The sequence below is a fragment of the Miscanthus floridulus genome, unplaced genomic scaffold, assembly GCF_019320115.1.
Source record: "Miscanthus floridulus cultivar M001 unplaced genomic scaffold, ASM1932011v1 os_1671, whole genome shotgun sequence".
In the NCBI taxonomy this organism is placed as follows: domain Eukaryota; kingdom Viridiplantae; phylum Streptophyta; class Magnoliopsida; order Poales; family Poaceae; genus Miscanthus; species Miscanthus floridulus.
In genome coordinates this window covers 16002-24365 of record NW_027097845.1, presented here as the reverse complement: position 1 = coordinate 24365, position 8364 = coordinate 16002, and the positions used below count along the sequence as shown (strand labels likewise).

Here is an 8364-nt window from a genome sequence, read left to right as displayed (position 1 = left end):
CTAAAATTGTATGATTAGGGCAGGTGGAGAAAGTGCATCTCCCTTCTACCTCTAAGGTAGTGTTTCATTCGGGGACATAATGGGATGGGATCGACCTAACCCAGTTTCTAGGAATGTGATGGTTCTTGTTATATGTTTGGTTGAGAGGATGGAATGATTTCTGTTTTCTTCTTTGGTAGAAGGGATGAATGAGATGGAGGATGGGAGAACTGGTAACAACCGTCAGCCTCGGTGCAACGGCAACAACCTTATTTTCTTCCCATTTCAGCGGTGGGCTCTACATGCCAGCCTCAGTCTTATCTTCTTCCCCACGTCTCTTCACTACCTACACCGCAACCGCACGGGACGCCTGCACCCGCCCCAGGTGCCTCCGTCGCCCGCCCCAGGCGCCACCACGGCGCGGCCGCCGGTCGCCCCAGGTGCCTCCGCACCGCCCTAGGCGCCTTCGCCTCGCCATCCCAGGTACGCTGCTGGCCTCCCCAAGCACCTCTACCCTGCCGTCCCAGGTGCACCGCTGGCCGCTCCAACTCCTCGACTGCCTGACCCAGGCCCGGCCACTCCACTGCGCCCTCACATAGCCACGAAGATGGATGCCACGCCATGTAGCGGGGACGTCCCCGTCCTCTCATTTCGTGGGACGGGTTGCCCCGAATCTGAGCGGAATATACTGGTCAGAGATGAACCCGCCCCCAGCTGCCCCTCATCTAAACATCCGTTGATCCTAGGATCGCCCCAACCCATCTCACGTGATCCCCTCAACCAAACACTACCTAAACTTCCATTACTTCTTTGGTTCCATGCAACAGAGAAAAAGATACTATTTCTGCCTATACATACAGGAGTTTAAATACACTGCATACATAGGACTGAGAAGATAGCCAGCAATATGGGCAACCGAGCTTAGTTTTTTATGGTATATAAAGCAGTCTCAACCTAGAGATAAAGGGTGATGCAAAGTAACTAAATACTATGAATTGTGTTTTCTTGTATTTTTCGTTAGGTCGGATTATGGGCTGTTACTCGATCAATCCAATCGGACCTGACCAGCATATATTGGTCGCTTAAACTTATCAGTTATGATACATTATTTTTTCTCATAACAAATCAACGAACGGTACTTTTCAACCTGGTTTTTGAGCGAAGCGAAGATTCTCAACCCGCAGCAACCACCTGGTTGGACGCTGGCTGTCCTCGACGAGTCAAATCGTGTGTTCATCATACGTACACATTCACAACTTATAAATCCCTGATTTCAGTCGGGAAGCACGAGAAACTAAACATCGGATGTTTAGATGCACCGACCCTACTCTCTACTCCCTGTGCCGCACCAAAAAAAAAATTCTCTGGCTAAAGAGCCCCCACAGCCACCTCTCGAAAACTTATATAAGAGCACCACAGAGCTCAGCGGGGAGCGAAGTGGGCGCCTAGCTTCCTCCTAACAGTTTTTTTTTTCTTTGCGCAAAGCTTGCACTTGTTGAGAGGGAAAGAGAAATCCAGAGCTAAAGGCGCTTCTTTCATTTAGCTCGCCCCTCTCATTCCCTCTCTCTTGCTTTCTCTCTCCAACCCATCCCTCTCTCTCTCTCTTTCTCTCTCCACACACATAAAAACCAACGAAGCGGGTGAGAGTGATCATCAGGCAGAGAGGCAGGCAGGAAATAAATTTGAAGAAAGCCAGACCTGTGCTCTGATCGGTCATGGGCGCCATGATGGCCTCCATAACCAGCGAGCTCCTCTTCTTCCTTCCCTTCATCCTGCTGGCCCTCCTGGCCCTGTACACCACCACCGTTGCCAAATGCGACAGCACCCACCAGTGGCGCCGGCCAAAGAGAAGCGGCCGAACCTGCCCCGGGCGCCCTCGGATGGCCTTTCGTCGGCGAGACTTTCGGCTACCTCCGCGCCCACCCGGCCACCTCCGTGGGCCGCTTCATGGAGCAGCATGTAGCACGGTCCGTCGCCGCCGTCTCTAGCTCGATCGGTGCAGACGACATGCACGATGCAGCCAGCAAGCAGCACGTATCACGCATCTTGCTAACGCGGCGACGGCGCCAACGCGTGTCCTGTACGTGCATGCAGGTACGGCAAGATATACCGGTCGAGCCTGTTCGGGGAGCGGACGGTGGTGTCGGCGGACGCGGGGCTCAACCGCTACATCCTGCTGAACGAGGGGCGTCTGTTCGAGTGCAGCTACCCCGCAGCATCGGCGGCATCCTGGGCAAGTGGTCCATGCTGGTGCTGGTGGGCGACGCGCACCGCGAGATGCGCGCCATCTCGCTCAACTTCCTCAGCTCCGTCCGCCTCCGCGCCGTGCTGCTCCCGGAGGTGGAGCGCCACACCCTGCTGGTGCTCCGCTCATGGCCACCCTCCGACGGCACCTTCTCCGCGCAGCACCAAGCCAAGAAGGTAGGACCACTTATCTTTCTGACTGACGCTTTAATTATTTGCTTGTCTCACGCGTATGTACGTGCCACATCAGATCAGTAGCCTGTTGCAATTGCAAAGGATCGCCGCTAACATGCCGGATGACGCTCGAGTGCAGTTCACGTTTAATCTGATGGCGAAGAACATAATGAGCATGGACCCCGGCGAGGAGGAGACGGAGCGGCTGCGGCTGGAGTACATCACCTTCATGAAGGGCGTCGTGTCAGCGCCGCTCAACTTCCCGGGCACGGCCTACTGGAAGGCGCTCAAGGTAGGTCGTCGTCTTCCTCCTTAGTCTCTCGCTAGTCTCTCCCTAGCTGCTGCTAGCCCCCACGACCACGACCCCCCGTGCGCGCGCGTATGGATCGACTTGCTTGCTTGCTTGCTTGGACTCTGCACTCTGCAGTCAGCAGTCGTCTGCGTGCGGCACACGGATGTTTGTTGCTTCCAAAAATAGGCGGCAACTAACGTTTCATCAGACGATGCTACACGCAACAACCGCTACGGCCCATCTATCTATCTATCTGAATATATGATGCACACGAGCGGAGAGCTACAGGAACTAGTAGGGAGATATAAATAGTTATATGTGTCTCGCTCCTGGCCTACTAGCCTGTCAACGTTTTGTTTGGTACTCTCTCATCAGAAAACAAAAATACGAAAGCTAGTACAAAGAGAGGGATAGGTTGTTAAAGTTTTGTTTGGTGGTTTGTGTAGGAGTAGGAGGGGCCTAGCTTAGCTAGGGGCATGGTCCATGCATCAATATATAGGCCTTGTTTAGATCTGAGTATAAAGTTTTGGGGTGTCACATCTTATATTTCATGAGGTGTCGTATGGGTGTTCGGATACTAATAAAAAAAAATTATAGAATCCGCAGTAAGTCGCGACGAATTTATTAAGCCTAATTAATCCGTCATTAGCACATGTGTTACTGTAGTACTTTTGTCGGGTTCATAAACTCGGAGTCCCCCAATGACCCGCTTCCCTGTAAAAACTCGGTCCAACAGGATGGCTCTAACTTGTAAGGCCGTCCCCTTTACCTACAAAAGGGGATGCGCTCTCTCCCAATAGGGACGGTCGTTCAGTACTCTCTTTGGCTGGCTCTATACAATCTGAGCATTCGAACAGCTCCACAGCTCTAGAACTCTAAAGTTACACAGTGCATACGCTCCAATACTTAGCGCATGTTAGAGCTCCCATCACCCTCGGCCCTTCGGTTCAGAGCTCGACCGGACCTTTAACACCCCCTTCTTATTCGCATTCGTTTGTAACCCCACAACAAACTTCGAGCACCTGAGCTCAGGAATAAAGTCACTGACCGACCGAAATTGGACGTAGGGCACGTTGCCTGAACCAGTATAAATCCCGTGTCATTGAGTGCTAGGCCACATCCGATCACAACGCACGACAAAACTACAAATATTTACTTGTTGGTCACTTTTCGTACCGACAACTTTATTGTCAAATCATGACTAATTAGGCTTAAAAGATTCGTCTCACAAAGTAGTCACAATCTGTGCAATTAGTTATTTTTAAATCTATATTTAATACTTTACATATGTCTAAATATTCAATGGGACAGGGCGTAAAATTTTGACGGTGGATCATAGAAGAGGGCCGGGTCACATTGATATACTACATGGCACGGCAGGGGCAGGAGCTAGCAGTGTGGGTTTCAGATTTGTGGATGGTCCAAGGATCCTGTGTTGTTATATGCACACGTCCTACTGCGTCAGGTCCAATCAGAGACCAGTGGATCATCTCTTTCCTGCTACAGGCACTTGGATACATACATACCTCCTCAGCAATCAGCATGTGTTTTTTTTTCTGTATGTACAGTGGATTTATGCATCCACAAAATGAAAAAAAAACAGTTTAGAACACAGTACAGGTTAGCCTTTTTAATTTCTATCTACACGCATTAGCAAATAGCCACATGCTGCCTGGGTGAAGTTCTTTTGAAGGTTATGCATGCAAGCACCTAACTACATAGCTGACAGCTAGATTTAGCAGATCAAAGGCTTGCTTAATTTGCAGGTTGTTTTCTTTATTTTCCCTAGCTATATATACCATATATACTTTCTCCCCCACGTCACTCATGGCCCCATAAAAATGTTGCCCACTTTTCAGTCCCTGTGAGGTCACCCTCAAATGAACTTTAGTGATTGCTCCCAGCCGCGGCATGCATGCTTTGCTTTATTCACAGGATCTTTGCATCATACATTTCCATGCCATGTGGGGAGTTTTAACTCTTTTTTTAGGGAGTTTGTAGATTATTGATGAGAAAATCAATGATCAAGTCTCCATAACTTAACATGATTATGTGTTGGGAGAGCCCCATCATTTATCATGATTCAACTGCTGACCAACACTAATACTTGACATTGTTAATAAGCTGGTGATTAGCAGCTTCATAATTTGCATGCACTTATTAGCAGCCAATGAAATAGCAAAGGCTGTTTTTTGTTAGCTGAAGCCAATCATTATTCCCATGCATCCTCCAATCCATACCTGAAAAATCAAATAAAACTTTCTTGATTCTGTTTTATATTAATTAGATTAGATGGATGAACACAAGAGAGAAGAGAAAATGGTACTGAACCCCCTCTATCCATATTTGGCGGTAGTTACATGTCATTCTACTTCTGAATGAGAGGACACAATTTTCTCAAAAACAGACACAGCTACGAGCGAGAAGACATGGCCCTAGACCAATAGGCAGTTAGGCAACACACCTAAATATAGTACCGATCTCCGATTTGAGAGGACTTTGCACTAAAAGAAAGTTTTGCTTTGTTGATCTCAAAATCACATCGTCATACAATTGCCGGGATTTTTTTTTTTTTTTTTTTTTGTAGTCACGCGCGTCAATACTTGGAGTAATAGAGAGGAAGATGGAGGACAGGCTTGAGAAAATGAGCAAGGAGAACTCGAGTGTGGAGGAAGATGATCTTCTTGGATGGGCCCTGAAGCAGTCCAATCTGTCAAAGGAACAGATCATGGACCTCTTGCTGAGCCTGCTCTTCGCGGGGCACGAGACTTCGTCAATGGCGCTGGCCCTCGCCATCTTCTTCCTTGAAGGATGCCCTAAGGCTGTTCAAGAACTCCGGGTACGAATTAAATTCGAACCAACAATTTATTATATATAGCACCTACTTTCACTAGTCATTTTCAAACTTGTACAGTAGGCTAGATGTTGGTCAAAAACAATAACTATATTATGGCATATGGTTTGCAGGAGGAGCATCTGGAGATTGCTAGGAGACAAAGGCAAAGAGGGGCGTCCAAATTGAGCTGGGAAGACTACAAGGAAATGGTTTTCACGCAATGTGTAAGGCCCTCGCCCGCCCCCCGCCCCCCCCCCCCCCCCCCCCCCACACACACACACACACACGGTTCTGTTCGTTCCTTCCATAGCAGCGCTAGTGCGAGATCGCTGTACGCTCCGCTGTTTGCTACTTGGGCTCTGCTCCCGTCCAAGTCGTACCAGCACAAAACCGTCTCGTCTGGTTGCGTGGTACAGGATAGCAACTTCTCCTCTCGAAATGTCATGTTCGAACCAACGGAGACCTAAGGTGTGCAGAATAATTGGGCTGGCTGGCTGCTTTTGGAGCGCATGGCGTCTGCTTGCTCTGATCTCCCAGCGGAGTTCTTCATTTTTTTTTAGTTTTGGAAGATTTTGGAGTGGTGGCAGCCCCATCATCTCGCAACAATCCAGATACGCTGAGAAGTACACATTGTTCTTGTGTAGCAATAATACGACAGGAAGGTATCTGTGCCGTATCTTGCTGTTCAAACGGGACAAAGCTGAACCCGTGTCAAACATCACTCGAGCTAATAATTAACTGAGGGGTGTCACTTGGTCAGGTCTCATCAGGTCTAAACAAAACAGAACTCTAAATAAGATGCTGAAAGCTCGTCCCGAGCCTTAAGACAAAACTATTAGATGTCAAATGCCTCGTCAGACAGCTGCTAGAAGCACTCGAAAACCGTAGAAAATGGACCTTCTTCTTTCTTTTCCTTTTAACATAACAGTTCCTTTGTGTGTCGTGCAGGTTATAAACGAGACATTGCGGCTTGGGAACGTGGTCAGGTTCCTGCACCGGAAGGTCATCCGAGATGTGCACTACAATGGTAACTTTAATCTAGAAGCCTAAGCTCGCGATTTATTTCTGAATCCTCGATCACACACATTCAGAAAACGACATGATGTACTGAGCATGCATGCATGTTGTCTCGCTCTGTCAAAATGAAGGGTACGACATACCACGGGGGTGGAAAATCCTGCCGGTGTTAGCGGCGGTGCATCTGGATTCGTCGTTGTACGAGGACCCCAACCGGTTCAACCCTTGGATATGGAAGGTCAGTGCCAGCTAGCTGTGCAACGTAAATTCATCATGATCGTGAACTTATAGTAGATGTCGATGAACGTCGATCACCGATCGAAAAGAAAATATCCGAGCAATGAGCATGACAGTACGGTCTCGGGCTCCATGTAGTCGAGCGAATCCTACTCTAACATTCACGTCTTAGTCGCTAGAATCTGATCTGAAAAAGGAGCGGCATGAGATGCATGTGTCATGCCACCTCTGAAGTGTGAAGAGTATCCGGCCAAAGCGCCCTCGATTATCGATGAGAGGGGCGGCACGGCATGGAGCTGACGTGAAAGGGAATGTTCGGCGCGCGCACGTGTGCTCGATCTCGCGTGGTCAGATCGAAAGAGACGTCCTAATTTTGCCAGCTGCAGCCGGCCTTCCTCCGACGGGAGGCGGGGGAGGCTGGTTCATGCCGAATGAGGCACTCCAAGGGCATGGTCCAAACTGAAAACGAACGCCACATTATTGGGTGCTTGGAATCCAGGCAGTGCGAGTGCGAGTGCTCTGCTCCGAATCCATCCATTCCATCCGTCGCCAACGCATACGTCTTTTTCTTATCCCGTCGCAAACCGTTGATGGGAAATGTATGTTCCGACGCGCACGTAGGTAGTAGGTTCCGACGACGGTCGGCGTCGCTGTGAATGTCAGTGGCGATCGTGGTCGTGGCAGCAACGATCCATCTCCTTCCACCGATGACGATGAGCCCGTCGTGTTGATCTCTCTAGAAGCTGCTCTCTTTTTCTCCTCCTCACCATGTTTAATCTTGCTGCTGCTGCTGTTGTTGCAGAGCAACGCGCCGAGCAGCTTCATGCCGTACGGCGGCGGGCCGCGGCTGTGCGCCGGGTCGGAGCTGGCCAAGCTGGAGATCGCCATCTTTCTGCACCACCTGGTGCTCAACTTCCGGTGGGAGATGCGGAGCCGGACCAGGCCTTCGTCTACCCCTTTGTCGACTTCCCCAAGGCCTCCCGATCAGGGTCCAGCGGATCGCCGACGACCAATGGGCATCGTAGCGTTTTGACCGAGAGCCCAATGTAGCGGTACGGGTACAGAGGCTGAGAGGCAGTACAATTTTCGTTGCATTTTGAGGGTTGTGGTTCGTGTGTATGTAGATTGTGATGATATACTAAAAACAAGATAGAAGGGATGTATAGACAGAGCAAAGAGGATGATGGTCCAAAAAGTGTTTGGGGCTAGGTACTCAGTAGTGTTGTAATAAGGCCGGCCCATAGCCCATGTCAAGTAATAATAGAGATATATATAGGCTAGTGGATAATTAAAAAAAAAAAGGCTAGTGGATGTCCAACGTGTACTTTTTTTCTTGCTTTAAAGGCAAGTGCTTCATACAGGTTACTATGGTGCTGTTTGATCACTAGTTAAGGACTAAAGTCTAGCCCCTAATTTTACTCATGCTAGGCTGTTTAGATTTATAGGCTAAACTTTAGTCCTCTAATCTACATTGACTAATTTATCCTCAATTAATTATCAATGCACAGTCATGCATACGAGCGGCAAGGGGTATGGTGTAACACCCCTGGTGTTACGATCTTGTTTAGCACCGCGATTTAGGCCT

General features: G+C 49.1%; 1 pseudogene; it reads left to right on the top strand.

Annotated features, from left to right (window-relative positions):
- The first annotated feature begins 1430 nt into the window (after positions 1-1430).
- Positions 1431-8153, top strand: LOC136534208 (steroid (22S)-hydroxylase-like; annotated as a pseudogene).
- Positions 8154-8364: the final 211 nt, after the last annotated feature.